Here is a 15160-nt window from a genome sequence, read left to right as displayed (position 1 = left end):
ACTTGCTATGTAGACCAAGCTGCCCTTGAACTCACAGAGATTCGCCTGCCTGTTTCTGCCTCTGTCTCCCAAGTACTGGTATTAAAGGTGGGTACCACCATGACCCTCCAGCCCTTGGATTGTGATTCTTGAGAACATATTACTATGAACATTTGTCAGGCATTCACACTGATGGTATGGAGAGACTCATGCTCAATCCAAGACAGTTAATTTAACATTGTTCATGATTTGTATAAGTGAAAGAACCTGGTATACCTAGATTTAAAAAAATCTGGGCTGGTGAGATGGCTCAGCAGGTAAGAGCACTGACTGCTCTTCTGAAGGTCCTGAGTTCAAATCCCAGCAACCACATGGTGGCTCACAACCATCCCTAGTGAGATCTCATGCCGTATTCTGGTGTGTATGAAGACAGCTACAGTGTACTTATGTATTATAATAATAAATAAATTTTTGGACGAGAGTGAGCGGGAATTGAGTGGAGTTGACAGGAGTGAGTGGGGTGGCCAGAGCGAGCAGAGGTCCTAAATTCAATTCCCAAAAACCACATGAAAGCTCACAATCAGCTATACAGCTACAGTATACTCATATACATAAAAATAAATAAATAAATAAATAAATAAATAAATAAATAAATAAAATATCCATTTGGTCATACGAGTACAGTGATTAGCAATTTAAGCTGAGAGTTGTTCTCTTCATGTCTGCTAGCACCATAAGTCCAAGGCAAATTCCCTAACCTCTGTAAATGTTTCCTCATCTTTAAACATAGATAGCACTGGTACTGTCTTCAAAGATGATGAAATTAGGTTTCATGAAGTACTTAGCAGAATGTTCTTAACATTGTAAGCTTTAAATGTTGTCTCAAAGCCCCTGGTAAATCATGAATTGGAGCCTAGCCTGGACAACATGGAAGACTCCCACCCCTTTAAAAACAAACAAAAAACAAACAAACTCAAGCTAAAACCAAAAAGAAAATCTCACACAAAACAAAAATAGTCAAATATTGCCTTATTTCCATGAGCTAATAGAACAACTATGATACTGCTAAGTTCAGAACTTACATGAAAGTGTTGAAGCAGGACAGTTACAGTCTTTAGTTAATTACTTCAGGATGCAAATAAAACATCTAAATTCTGAGTTAGTTACTATATACAATTTTAAGTGGGCTATGTTTGAAATACTCTGCTTGTAGTGAGAAAGCCAAGTAAATTGATAAAATTGTGTTAGCTGGCCAAGCTGTATCTGGGAAGGTATCTGTGTGTGCTTTGTTTGTTTGCAAGGACTCCAAGGAAGAGAAGCCGTTTCCTTATGAGACAGAGTAAAATTGGCATGGGTTATATGAAAAAAAATGAATGAATTTCTTTGGAAGTTTAGGTTTAGGAGAAAGGTTATTTCCCACACTGGGATTTTATTTTTAATTTGTGGTTCTCACGATTGTACCCAAGCCTTATGTGTGTTAGATAGTAAGCACTCTGTCTACTGCTAGACTGAATTCTTGAGATGGATTTTGGGTTTTGTTTGTTTCTGGTTTGGGTTTTTTTTTGGGGGGGGGGGAGGGTGTTATTGAGTATTACATACCAGATTAGTTCTCATTTCTTACTTTCATGAGAATGTTCACTTTAGCCCAAGTACAATAGAAAACAGCCTTCTCTTTCAGTTACCAAAACTCAAGCCAAACCTCATTCCTAACAGCCTAAGTTTATGGATAATTTTAGCTGCAAAAACCCTGCCCACTTGAGTGAAGTAACACAATCACAAAAGAACTCACACAATATGTATTCACTGATAAGTGGATATTAGCCCAAAACTTAGGATACCCAAGATTTAAGATACAATTTGCTAAACGCATGAAACTCAAGAAGAATGAAGACCAAAGTGTGGACACTGTGCACCTTCTCAGAATTGGGAACAAAACACCCAGGGAAGGAGTTACAGACACAAAGTTCGTAGCGGTGATGAAAGGATGGACCATTTAGAGACTGCCGTACCCAGGGATCCATCCCATAATCAACTTCTAAACGCTGACACCATTGCATACACTAGCAAGTTTTTGCTGAAAGGACCCAAATATAGCTGTCTCTTGTGAGACGATGCTGGGGCCTAGCAAACACAGGAGTGGATGTTCACAGTCAGCTATTGGATGTATCACAGGGCTCCCAATGGAGAAGCTAGAGTAAGTACCCAAGGAGCTAAAGGGATCTGCAACCCTATTGTTGGAACAACATGATGTACTAACTAGAACCCCGGATCTCTTGTCTCTAGCTGCATATGTATCGAAAGATGGCCTAGTCAGCCATCAATGGAAAGAGAGGCCCATTGGACTTGCAAACTTTATATGCCCCAATACAGGGGAATGCCAGGGCCAAAAGAATGGGAATGGGTGGATAGGGAAGTGGGGGGGCGCTATGGGGGACTTTTGGGATAGCATTGGAAACGTAATTGAGGAAAATATGTAATAAAAATATTAAAAAAAAAAAGAGTAAAGGCTGTACAATAAGGAATACAGTGAGTTTTCACAATTACACTAAAGAGATATAGACTTGGGAAAAAAAAAAAAACCCTGCCCACTTTTTATCTTTTATAAAAATGTATTTTTCATTCAATGAGGGGAAAAATGTAAGGCCTTACCTGATTATTCTGGATTATCTTTCCTCTTATTTGCGGAACCCTTTGAGGTCTGTTCATACCTTCACCAGTCTTGAGCATAGCTGAAGTGTGTGTGTGTGTGTGTGTGTGCATGTGCACACTCATGCATTTGTAGAACTGGTCCCTTTACCAACTGCAGTTCCAGACTGAGATACACAGTGTTCGCTTGAGTTCAGAGATCAGTGAAAACTACTCTTCCTGTTAAAGGACGACTTCTATTTTATTATTGATGTGGCAGGGTGAAGGGAGTACAGAGCAGGGCTGGTTGTGTACATTCCGTGTGCGTGTGGACATGATCTGCACGTTAGCCAAAGAACAACTTTTGGGAGTTGGTTGGTTCTTGGGATTGAACTCAGGTTGTCGGGCTGTGTGACAAGTGTTCTGCTGAGCTGGACTCACAATTTACTTTCTTATCTGGAAAAAAAACAAAAAAATCAAAACAAAATAAAAAAGCACATAGATTTAAAGCTCATTACAGCTCTACGTTTTCACTCACTGTGCAGAATTGGCATTTATTAGGCTGATACAAGATGAGAAACAGTTCATAACCTTATAGTTTTACCAGACAGACAGGACTACATAGAGGAGCTTTTGTCTAAAAAAAAAAAAAAAAAAAATCAAAACCCAACCAAATAAGCAAAAAGCCAAGAAACCAACACACACACACACTCTTCCCAATCTAAGTATAGCCTGTAGTTAAATCTTATAGAGATAACATAATTATTTTCTCCTACATAGTTGAGAAAATCAGGTAGTATGTGCATAATTGGCTTTCATTTAATACTGCTTCCATGTTACATAGTTTCTTTTGTGTATTCTAAGAGTTGTGTGCTCTATTGGAGTGATCAGTTCAGATAGTTTTTATTAGACAATAAAGCCCCTCCCCTTCCACAAGGAAACTATTGATTCAAATAATATTTTTCTACAGTAAAGTAAAATTACTGGTTTATGTGTTTGAATATTTGCCTTTCTTTGGTGGGTGGTGACACAGGGCCTTATGTAGCCCAGGCTGGCCTTAAATAGACTATGAGGCTGAGCATAACCTTTAACTTTTGATCCTCCTGCCTGGTCCTCCTAAGGGTTGAGATCCCAGGTGTATGCCACCACACCCAGTTTTGGACATGGTGGAGTCCAGGACTTCTGCATACTGACGGGTGTTCTACCAACTGAGCTACTTCCCCAGTTCATGAGTTTAAGTGCTTCCAAATGTCTTAATATATTATTTCATTAAGTTTTACCCATAGTTGTGATCACGTTATGTTTCTTTTTTTTTCCTGAATAGATAAGTTCTTGCTTTGCTATATCTTTATCAACAATGGAAACTTTGCTTTCTTACCCTCTCTTAGTTTGTAGATGAAAAAAGATATGATCTCAAGTGCAATGAGATTATGCATCATTTAGAAATGTTACTAATATCTTGTCAGTTTGTGGGCTCCTTAACCTTTGTGTTTGGCTTTAATCCAATTCTTAGAACCTCCTGATTGTCTCTTCATATTGCTTGGTAAACTTCCTAAACTTGGGTGTGTTACACTAACATGGTTTCAGTAAGAAGAGGTTGTCAACTGGATGGTAGTGCACACCTTTAATCCCAGCACATGGGAGGTCGAGGCAAGAGGATCTCTGTGATTTCGAGACCAACCCAGTCTACCTAGTGAGTTCTAGAACAGCCAGGGCTACACAGAGAAATCCTGTCTCTGGGGCAGGGGTGGCGGTACTAAGAGGTGTATGTATGTGTGTTTTCTGTTCTTGTCCGTAATGTATTTAATAATTGCAGTAGCTGAACCAGTTTGCATCCAGAGGAACCAGTCTCCTTCCTTTGACACTAGTAGGTTCCCAGCTGTGATGGTTAGTGTTTAATGGCCAGTCTGGCAGAATCTAGGATCTTCTGGGAGAAGGGCCTTTGGTCATGCCTAATGGGGATTATCTTGATTATACTGGTTTGAGCTTAACAGTAGGCCCTATCATTCCCTAGACTGGACCCTGGGTTCTATAAAGAACAAAGTGTGCTAAATATTAGCTTGCCTGCATTCATTCCCCTCTATTTTGTGACTGATATGTGACCAGTTACTTTTGAGTTCCTGCTGACTTGACTTCCCCACCCATCATGGAATCTTGCCACAAGGAACCTGATCTTGATACTGAAGAGCTGATATGAAAATCATGTCAGTCCTGACCTGTCCTATCCTTCCCCACACCCCCTAACTTCCTCCCACTCTTGAGTCTTGATCTTACTATACTGCCCAGGTTGGTCTCTTGAACTCAGAGGTGTAGGCTATTCTGTACTGCGTCTGTCCAGGAAGATCTGTGTGTATGTTTGTATTACCACTCCTAGCTCTGATGAAGAACCTCTGATGAAGAACCTCATAGTTAAAGAGCTTTCTTTTGATCAGTAGCATTCTATTTATGCTTCTGTGGTCTATTTAGTGGTCTAGTGGTCTATTTAGCTTTCACAGGTGAATCACCTTGTGACTTTGCCCCCCTCCCCATTCCTCCCTTTTGAGACCAGGGCCTTACTATGTAGCTCTAGCTGGCCTGGAATTTGTAATTCTGTCTTAGCACCAGAATGTTAGGACTATATTTAGGACAGTTTTTACTTGAGATCAGTCAGGTGCCACAAAGGGAGTGAAGAGAGTCTAAACAGTTTAAAAAGCTGTCAGCAGGGTAGTACAATTATCAGGTGGCTGAAAGTTCAGGTCAGCATTTAAAAACATTTCCAGAGGACCTGGGTTTGCTCCCCAGCATCAGTGTGGCAGTTCACAGCTGTGCATAACTTCAGTTATAGGGGACCCAATGCTCTCTTCAGGCCTCCACAGGCATAAGTCACACACGTGGTGCACAGAAACGTATACAGGCTAAACACCCATGCACAGAAAAACAGACAAACAAACAAACACATAGAAATTATGAGATAATGGATTTCACTAATGGAACTGCTATATCAAGTAAGTACCAGCAGTTTGATAAAGCCAACAACTATATACTTAACCCAAGGGCAGCATTTTGGTGCCATTTGGACATTTCAGATTTTTGTGTTAATTTTTTTTAAAAGTGCAGCAGTAAAATTGATGAATTAAATTTGTCAACGTGGTTATATATTTTATATTTTCACTATGAGTTACATGAGCATTCTGTTTTCCCATGTTTTTACCTGTTTCATTGTAGTCATGTTTGTTGGTGTGAATTGGTAATGACTAATGATATTAAACATTTTTTTCTGTGCTCATTTGTCATTTTTTCCTCTAGTAAAGTGTCTTCACATTTTGCTTATTAAATTTTATCTTTGTTTGAGTTTAAATTTTTTATATATATATTTTGAGTTAGCCTGGGACATAGCTCCTTGGAAAAAGATGGTTTGCTGTCAAGCCTGACGACTTGAATTCAAGACCCATATGATGGGAAATGAGAACCAACTATCCCAAATTATCCTATGACTTCCATACAAGGGCCATGCCATAATTATGCCTACATATATACAAAATGAGTTTTTAAAATATAATATGTAATTCTTACTGTATTGTGGACATGTATTTTGTATGATTTGAAATATTTTCTCTTAGTTTATGATGTTTTTATTTTCTTTTTAAAAAAAGCCAATTTTATGTGTATGAGTATTTTGACTATGTGTATACATCACATGTGTACTGAGTTCTGGAAACCAAACCAGGTCCTTTCGAAGAGGGATAATGTATTTGGTGTCGTAGATCTTCATCTTAGTAAAGGCTTTCTTCCATGTTTCCTCTAAAAGTGTTTTATGCTTCTGCTTGTGTTCTACATTTGGTTTAATTTTCATCAGTGAAAGTTAAATTTAGCTGGTGTTGGCATGGCCTTCCACTCCAGACCTTGTGCACACTCAGCAAGCATACGAGCTGTACCTCAGACATTCAGTTCCTCTCTTCCTAAGAATGTATATCTGCTTGTTCTCGTGCCATTTGTTCAAAAATCTCTCCGTTTTTAAATCTCATATATTTTGTTATTGTTTTTTGCTTTGTTTTTGTTGTTGTTTTTGTTTTTTGAGACAGGATTTCTCTGTGTAGCTCTGGCTGTCCTGGACTTGCTTTATAGACCAGACTGGTCTTGAATTCACAGAGATTCCCCTGCCTCTGCCTCCCTAGCACTGGGGATAAAAGGCATACACCACCATGCCCGGCTTTGATCCTGTTTTATTAACTCTCAGTTTTATATATGCTGATGATCAGAAAGCTTCATTATCTTACTGAGTTGGGGAAGGAAGATGAGAGACGGTTTGTCTTGGGTTTTGGCCTCATTCCAGGGAGGCCTTGTGTCATAGTTCTCTCTGCTTTGATGCCTCGCCTTTTCAGAAGGGACCCACAGAGTCTTTTGTAAACAAGGAGTCCAAACTTGGCTTTGTAAGAAGTTGCTCTGTTCCCCTCTCCCCTGAAGGTGATTATGAAATCTTATTTTTACACACAGGGTGGGTAAGCCTTAGGCAGTGGAAGCTGTCTTTCTGAACGTTAATGGCTCCAGCATGAGAATGGTGAAGTTCATCAAACATTTTTGTCCCAGCAGTAATTTTTAGCTATATAAAAGTAAAACAACCTTATTGTGGAAACTCTTGGAAATTACCCAAATATAAAGAAAAGGTCCTTCTTCCTCCATCATCACTGTCCCGCTCTGGCTCATCAGTGTGCTTGATATACAGTCAGTATACTTTTGTGAAACAGTGTTGGGATTTTGATGGATTTGGGTCTGTTTTCTTTCATTCTTTAATCCCAGCACCCAGGAAGCAGACTGTGAGTTTGAGACCAGACTCATCTATGTAAGGAATTTAAGTCCAGTCAGGACTACATAGTGAGACTTTGTAAGCAAAACATAAAATGCGAATATTAGCTATTTGGAGACAACTATTTTCTTTCATTCTTAGAAGGGAGCAATTGGGAGCAGTAACAGCTAGGTAACAGGCACCTGTTGTGGTACCAGGCCCTGTACTCCACAAAGCTCTATGAAGTATTACAATTACATTACAAAAGTATTAAAATTATTTCCAGCTCTGTGCTTATTATCTTCCTCCTTTTACAGGTGTGAGTTAAATTATTTGCCTAATGTCTTTAAGCCAATGTGGGACAGACTTTAAAGCTTGAACGTTTTTCATGTTTGAACAGCTGTGAAAGAATAAGGGTGAAACAGTTCTCTTTCTGTGGGTCTCGTGTCATCTTTGTGTTCTCTACAAGAGCTAGAAGTCTCCTGAGTGCCCGGTTCTGACCAGATTAAAGCTTGTTTCTCTTCTTTCCCTGTTGTGCTTTGACTTGGAGACCCTTCCTTGCCGTTAGCTTTGGTGAGTACCATTGGCTGAATAGGAAGAAAAGAAGCCAGGATAGATTTTTCTAGTAAGGAGCATCTAAACGTTTCTAATTGAAAATAAAGTGATTTTCATGTAATATATTCGTGGTTTCTCCTCCCTCATCTTCGCCTTTGGTGAAACTAATTTTTCCTTTGAGAATGGTTGTTAATTGGAGACAGCTTCTTGATTGGGGATGGGAGCTCTTGTCTCCTTCCCATCCAAGGCCTGTTTCCTTGCTTCTTCCATCTCTACTGGCTCTGACAATGTTTCTACTTCCTCTTCCCTGAACTCCCTGAGCCTTAATGGAGGGATTTGATGAAGACATCCCATTTAGCACACACTCTTTACACACTGTCCAGTGGTGGGTCTCTGTATTTGTTAGCATCCACTACAGAAGAAAGCATCTCTGATGATGGCTGAGTGGTTATAGCAGAATGTTGTTAGGAGTCATTCCTTAGCAGATACTAGTATTTGGCTTTCCTCGAAGTCGGTGGCCCATCTAGTCTCAGATTCTTGGCCCCTGGAGCCAAGCAGTGGTTCCATTTCATGGAGGGCATCTTAAATCAAATCAGATAGTAGTTGATTACTGTTAGAATTTTTGTGCCAGTGTTGCACCAGTGTACCATGCAGGCAGGGCAGCACCGTAGATCAGAGGGTTTGGCGTTTGCCTTTCTCCTGTGGTAGCATACCGAGTACCTCCCTGTACCATAAATACCAGTTAGTAGGAGTGAAGGCTTTAGTTAGGCTCCAGATTGTCTTCTCTGTGCTCAATTAGATATTTAGGTGTTCTCTAAAGCAATAGGGCCTTACCATCAGTTTGTGGAGAGCAACCAGTAGCCTTGGCAATAGCCTAAATGGTTTGGGATATTCCATGGACCTCTTTACCCCAATATCTCAATGTGATGTAACCCATTCCTGTCACTGGAGGTTCTACTTGGTGTTGAGAGATACCTGGTTGGGGCTCTGTCTTCCTTATAATTTGAGGATTGCATTTGGATTTCCTTCACATATGTTTTTATTTTAAGGAGCTTCTACTGTAGTAGGTTTCTGTAAGACCCCTCACATGGCTCTTAGCAATTGTTTCCCCGTATTTCCTTACCCTCTTCCCTTCTCCTCATTTAATTCTCCTGTCCCAGTCTCCTCCTGTTTCATCTACCTATATATTGTTTCCCCTTCCTTGGGAGATCCGTTCCTCCCACTAGTTTAATAAGGAACATTGTTTTGAGTTGGGTTGATTTCATCAGTATTCTTGATTTATTAAGCATTAACTTCGGATTTATGAGTCCTGCCCATTTAACAAAGATCCTTTCCTAGTGTTGACACACTAGGACATAAATTCATTATTGTTGATGTTGGAACCAGAAATAAAGTTCTGATGCTGTGTCAGAGAGCATGCTGTAGAGACAAGTACTTATGTGCTGTCTTGGTATCCCTGAACCTCAGATCCCCAAACTGTTAGGAAGGAGACGGAGGGAACGCTCAGGATAGGTAGCTGGGGATAGTTATGATTCTGTAGCCTCGTCTCCCTCCACCGAGCCTGTATTTATGAGTGCCAGGGCCTGCTCCACAGCCTGAACTTGCCATTGACCCCTCAGCTTATCAAATAGCACAGCTTATTATATGTTTGTTTACTTTGTTGTCATAGTATCCATCTGGAAAACAGAAGGTGGCTGTGTTTGTGTAGGAATTCAGGGCCTCCCCTCAGTTGACATTTGCTGGTAGAAATCCTTCAGTGATTCAGGCTAAGGCTCGAGGCTGTGAGCACAAAGGGAGAGGGTATGCTTGGACTCTGGACAGTTACAGAGTTCTTAATATTAACCCACTCTGTTAATCGCTAAGCTGTTTTGTATGGTGATTAGGTCTTTCCCTTAAACTAGTTACTTGTTAAAGGAATTGTATTTATTCCAGGCAGGCATTCTTAGACTGAACATTAGGGCTTGCTCTGCAAAGGAGGGCTTCACTGGGACAACAGGCCTATACAGACAGAAACAGAACAAAACAAAAAACAAACGAACAATTAAAAACCTTTCACCGCTGGCTTTGCAACATTTGGCAAAGGTAGTTTATGAAATGCAAAAATGAAAACATAAACTAAAAAGTGATGAATTTTTTGGTTTGCAGAGAGAACCTCACAAGGGTAAACTCACTACTTTGTATTGTTTTTCTTTTTCATGGATAGAGAAAGGTTATGAAGAAAACATTTGCGGGTTTGGTGAAATGTCAGCATATAAAATACAATGTCTTTAGAATGTGTAAGGGGAACTACAAACAGTTTTAAGAATGGGATTATATAACAGTTGAGTTAGACGTTAGTGAGGTTGGTGCCAGGCTTCCACTCCGCTCCGGAAGTGGTGCTGCCCTCTTCAGGCTTCTACTTTACTTTTTGGATGGTTTACTTCCTGGACTATGTCTTTTCAGTCCCTTTGCCCTCAGGTACTCAACTTACCGAGGAAGGAAGTTCTCTTCATCCTCACAGCTGATTTCCCTCTCCTTTACAGCTGAGGAAATTAAAAGTCATTTCATGGGTCATGTGTTGTCGCTCCATTTAATGCCGGTTTTCTCAGAATGTGTCCCCTTCTTCCCCCACCCCCATCTTACATGTGCTTACTCAGACAGAAAGCCCCCACCTCTGATCTGTGATAAGCAAGGGGAGGTTATCTGAGCAAAGCCAGTTCTTTGGAATGAACCTCATTAGGGTTATCTAAAATCTCAAGAGATGCTGGGTTACTTTAATGAATACGGACTTACGACAGTTTGTGGGAGGTGTATTTGAAGCCATGTCAGTATCCAGGAAAACAGTCTTCATCTCTGCTCTTCACTGTACGCAGTGAACTCAAGGCTGTGGTGGCACTCTTGAGAACCAGCACTGAGAAAACTGCCTGATACATTCTAATTTTAGAAACTTTGAAAAAGTAAACTAATATAGCTTGACATGTTTAATAATCATTGATTCCCAGGTAGTTTAACAAGGAAATTTGGTTATTTACAATAGTCCATTTCCTGAAATTTGGCTTAATTTTATTTTTTCTTACCTGACTGTCATATTATGGAAGTGGTTTATGTGGTATTGTGCTCTTGATGAGTGTACATTTAATCACATTCCCCCCTGGACTTCCAGTGCTGTCGATCAGATCAGCCTTTGTTATTTAGAAATTGACCTGGAAGAGGAGGAGATACCAACAGGGATGGAGAGGGCCAGCAGCCACCCATGTTTGTCTTACTGTGGTGACATAGCGCTTGAAAGCTCCTCTTTTTGCCTCACGTGGTGAATGTCCTCATACTGGGGCTTATAGTGGCAGCAGGAACCTAAGATCCAGGCAGTCACGTGAAGTAGACTTGGTAAGCAGAAAACACTGGGTCCTTGGAAGGATTTGATGAGGAATTGCTTGCTGCTCATACTTAAATTGTGGATTTGAACCTGTGATAAGGTAAAGGGTTAGATGTATTTGGAGACAGGGAGAACAGCAGGGAAGCTATGGTCCAGTGGGGCAGCCTGAAGACCTGGACAGTGTGGTTAGGTAAACAGCCAGGGCTAAGTTCTTTGACAGTCCCAGCTGCTTCTTCAGCCCAAGCATGATCAGCATACACAGATACTTTGCCAAAATATTGAATGAATTAATGAATGAATGAATGAATGAATAGCTCTGATTGCAGCTTTTGGCACTGTTCTCATTCCTAATGAACCAGGCTTCTACTGTCTGCATTTCTCTATGAGTTTTTATTTTCCAAGTTCTCACAGGAACAGCTCAGCACCCAATGACCACAGCACCCAATGGCTTTTTCCACCCTGAGTTCCAAGCTCTTTCACATAATAGTCCAAAGAGCCACATGGTCAGGGTTGTCACAGCACTGACCCTACTTCCTCGTATCAGTTTCTGTTACATAATTCTGATGTGGTGACAAAAATACCTGAAAAAAAAAAAAAAAAGCAACTTGGTGGGGGGGAGTGTTACTCAGCCTATAATTCCCAGTTTCACTCTATTATTCAGAGGACGTCAGCATGACAGGAACCTGAAGTCTCAGGTCTTGTTACATCTACAGCCAAGATCAGAGAGCAAATGAATGTACACATGTCTAGTGCTCAACCTGATTTCTCTATTCTTAAACAGTCCAGGGCCCTAACCAAGGAATTGTGCTACCCACGGTGGCCTGTATCTTCCTGTATCAAGTAATAATCAAGAAAGTTCCCCCAGAGACATGTACATAGGCCTGATCTAGGCCTTCATTGAGCCTCTCTTCCCAGGTCATTGTAGGCTATGTAGACACAACCATGTGCTATCACAGAGTGAAACTGGCTGGATAGAACAGCCATACGTGTAAATCAAAGACTGAGAGGTAGAACAGAGAATTGTGTAGACTGATAATATGAGAATTTTGTAGACTGATAATATAATTGTTAAGACTGGCCTTCAAAGAATACTCTTTTATAGACCAAGACAGTTGTCATACCCTAAAATACATTCCAGGGAAATGAGGTGCTCTCCTACCCCCCTTTTAATAGAACAAAGGCAGTGTCAAACAAATGCATGAGAAGACTTGAACCATAAAATTCTATGATTTCCTTGAGTTTTGATGTGCTATTTCACAAGTTTGTCATCATCGGTATCATCATTGTTGTCGTCATGTGTTTACCCATCCTCACTCCATTTTCTTTCTATTTTATTCTTGAAATAGGATTCCTTAGTGTAGCCTAAACTGGCCTTGAACTCATGATTGTCCTTCCATTGCCTCTCAAGTGCTTGGATTATAGCATGCACCACCAAGCCTGGCTATATCTTATGTTTTTTAAAGGTGATGTAATTAGAAAATAACAGAACCTTTTTATTTGCTGTTTTTTATTGACTTAATGATTTATTTAATTTTGAGACAGGGTCTCACTGTGTAGCCCTGATGATCCTGGAACTCATTATGTCGAACAGGCTGGCCTTGAACTCACAGAGATACAAATGGCTCTGCCTCCCAATTGATGATATTGAAGATGTATGCCACTACTGCTGGCTTTAAAAAATTGTTATTATTATTATACCTATTAAAATTAGAGGCAGTCTTTATACATAGGCTTGGCTGTTCTTGGACTTCACTATGTAGATCAGGCATACTTGAATTTAGAGATCTGTCTGTCTCCTTAGTGCTGAGATTAAAGACGCCTGCACCACCATGCCCAGCTGCTTACTTGCTTGCTTGCTTCATCTATTGATTTACTTACTTACATACTGTTTGTTTGTTTGTTTGTTTGTTTGAGACAGAGTGTCATTGTATAGCCATAAACTTTTGCCCTCCTACCTCATGAGTACTAGGATTATAGTTGTATACCACTATGCCAGGCTTTTCTTGGTTTTTATTTTTTATATTTTCATTAGTTCTTTGTGTATATGTGTTATGAGGGTGTGTGTTTGAGGGTGTGGGTGTGTGTGCACACCGGAGTGCCAGTTCTTGCACCTGTGGAGGCTAAAGGTCAATGTTAAATGTTATCTATCATTTTTCACTTTATTTTTAAAAAAGATTTATTTTAATGTTACTCATATTTATATGTGTGGGTAAGTATAAATGAGAATGAAGGTGCCTCTAGAGGTCAGAGAGGTCAGATCTCCTGGACAGATCTCCTGGGAGCTGGAACCACCCAATGTTAGGTGGGTTCTGTGAACAGAACTTAGGTTCTCTGGGAGAGCAGCGAGAACTCTTAACCAGGGAGCCCTTTCTCCAGCCCCCACCTTATGACTTGGGGGACAGAATCTGAAGCTCACTAGTTTAGCTAGATTTTGACCACCAAGATCCCTGGATCTGCTGCTCATCTCCCTCCCTAGTACGGAGTTACAGGTTACACTGCCATTCTTGGGTTTTATGTTGGGGCTGGGGAGTCTGAGTCCATGCTAGTTGGCTGTGAGTCCAGCTCCCTGGGGATCCAATGCTTCTAAGCACTGAGGGCATGTGCCCCAACTAATAATTAAAATTAATAACAGCAAAGCTTTAAAACACAACTTTAAGGTAGACTTCACATTATATTTGTTAAGGTTCTCTAGAGGAACAGAACTGATAGATTGACTATAAAGGAGATTTATTAGAATAACTTACAGGCTTCAGCTAGTCTATCAATGGCTGTCTACCAACAGAAGGTCCAAGAATCCAGTAGTTGCTCAGTCCATGAAGCTGGATGTCTCAGGTACACTGAGATCCCAAAGAAGGAATGGACTTGCCAGTGAGGTACAGGTAAGCAGGCAGAGAGAGCAAGCTGCCTTCTTCCAGGAGCTTTATATAGGCTGCCAGCCAGCCACTGTAGCCCAGATTAAAGGTGGATCTTTCCCACCTCAAACAGATTCTGAGTGGGTCTTCTTACTTCAAATGTTTAATTAAGAAGAAGAACTTCCCAGGGTTTTGGTTACTTCCAGATGTAATCAAGCTGACCTCACACATGGCCATCTGTGTAATGGCATGTATGATAGCTAATCCTTAAAGAGTACTGTTTTACAATCCCATAGTTTTCTAATGTACACAGTTGAGCAGCCATCATCAACGACCCATTTTAGGACATTTTCATCATCCTCAGAAGAATAATTGTGCTGCTTAGCTATCGTTTTTGTCCTAATGCTTAATAACCTTTTGCCTGAGTGACTCATTTTATCTCTCTGCTGAGTTCACTCTACCTGTGAAAGGTTTTTCTGTCTTTTTGGTTTGGGTTTTGTTTTGAGATAGGGTCTCATGTATCTCAGGCTGGCCTTGAACTTTCTATATAGATCGGGATGATCCTGGAAACTTTTGCTGCAGCCACCTCTGCTTTCCTAAGTAAGTGCTGGTGTTGGCGATATGTGTCATTACTTGTGGTTTATTTGGGAGATAAACATAGGCCCGGTACATGCCAGGTGAGCTTTCTACCAATCGAGCTGTATATCCAGCCCCTTTTTATTTTTTTTTAATTTATTTTATGTATATGGGTACTTTGCATTCTACGTCACATACATGCTCGGTGCCCATGGAGGTCAGGAAAGCGTGTTGGATTCCCTTGACCTGGAATTACTTATGTTTATGAGCTGTCATGTGGGTGATAGGTATTGAACCTGGGTCCTCTGAAAAAAGCAACTAGTGCTGTTAATTGCTAAGCCACGTTTCCAGCTCCTTGTTTCATTTCTTAACAGCCAGCACAACACTGAATCAGACCAGCTTACTTCTTGATTTGATAACTTTGTGAAAAGGACACTATGTATTAGCAAACTATGGCTC

General features: G+C 40.5%; 1 protein-coding gene across 7 annotated transcripts in view; it reads left to right on the top strand.

Moving 5' to 3' along the window:
- Positions 1–15160, top strand: part of Akap13 (A-kinase anchoring protein 13) — a 280085-nt gene that overhangs the window by 31131 nt on the left and 233794 nt on the right. The window lies entirely within an intron of this gene.

The sequence above is a fragment of the Mus caroli genome, unplaced genomic scaffold, assembly GCF_978045245.1.
Source record: "Mus caroli unplaced genomic scaffold, Mus_caroli_1 scaffold_8, whole genome shotgun sequence".
Classification (NCBI taxonomy): domain Eukaryota; kingdom Metazoa; phylum Chordata; class Mammalia; order Rodentia; family Muridae; genus Mus; species Mus caroli.
Note: the sequence above shows the minus strand (reverse complement) of the source record. Positions and strands in the feature narration are given on the sequence as shown.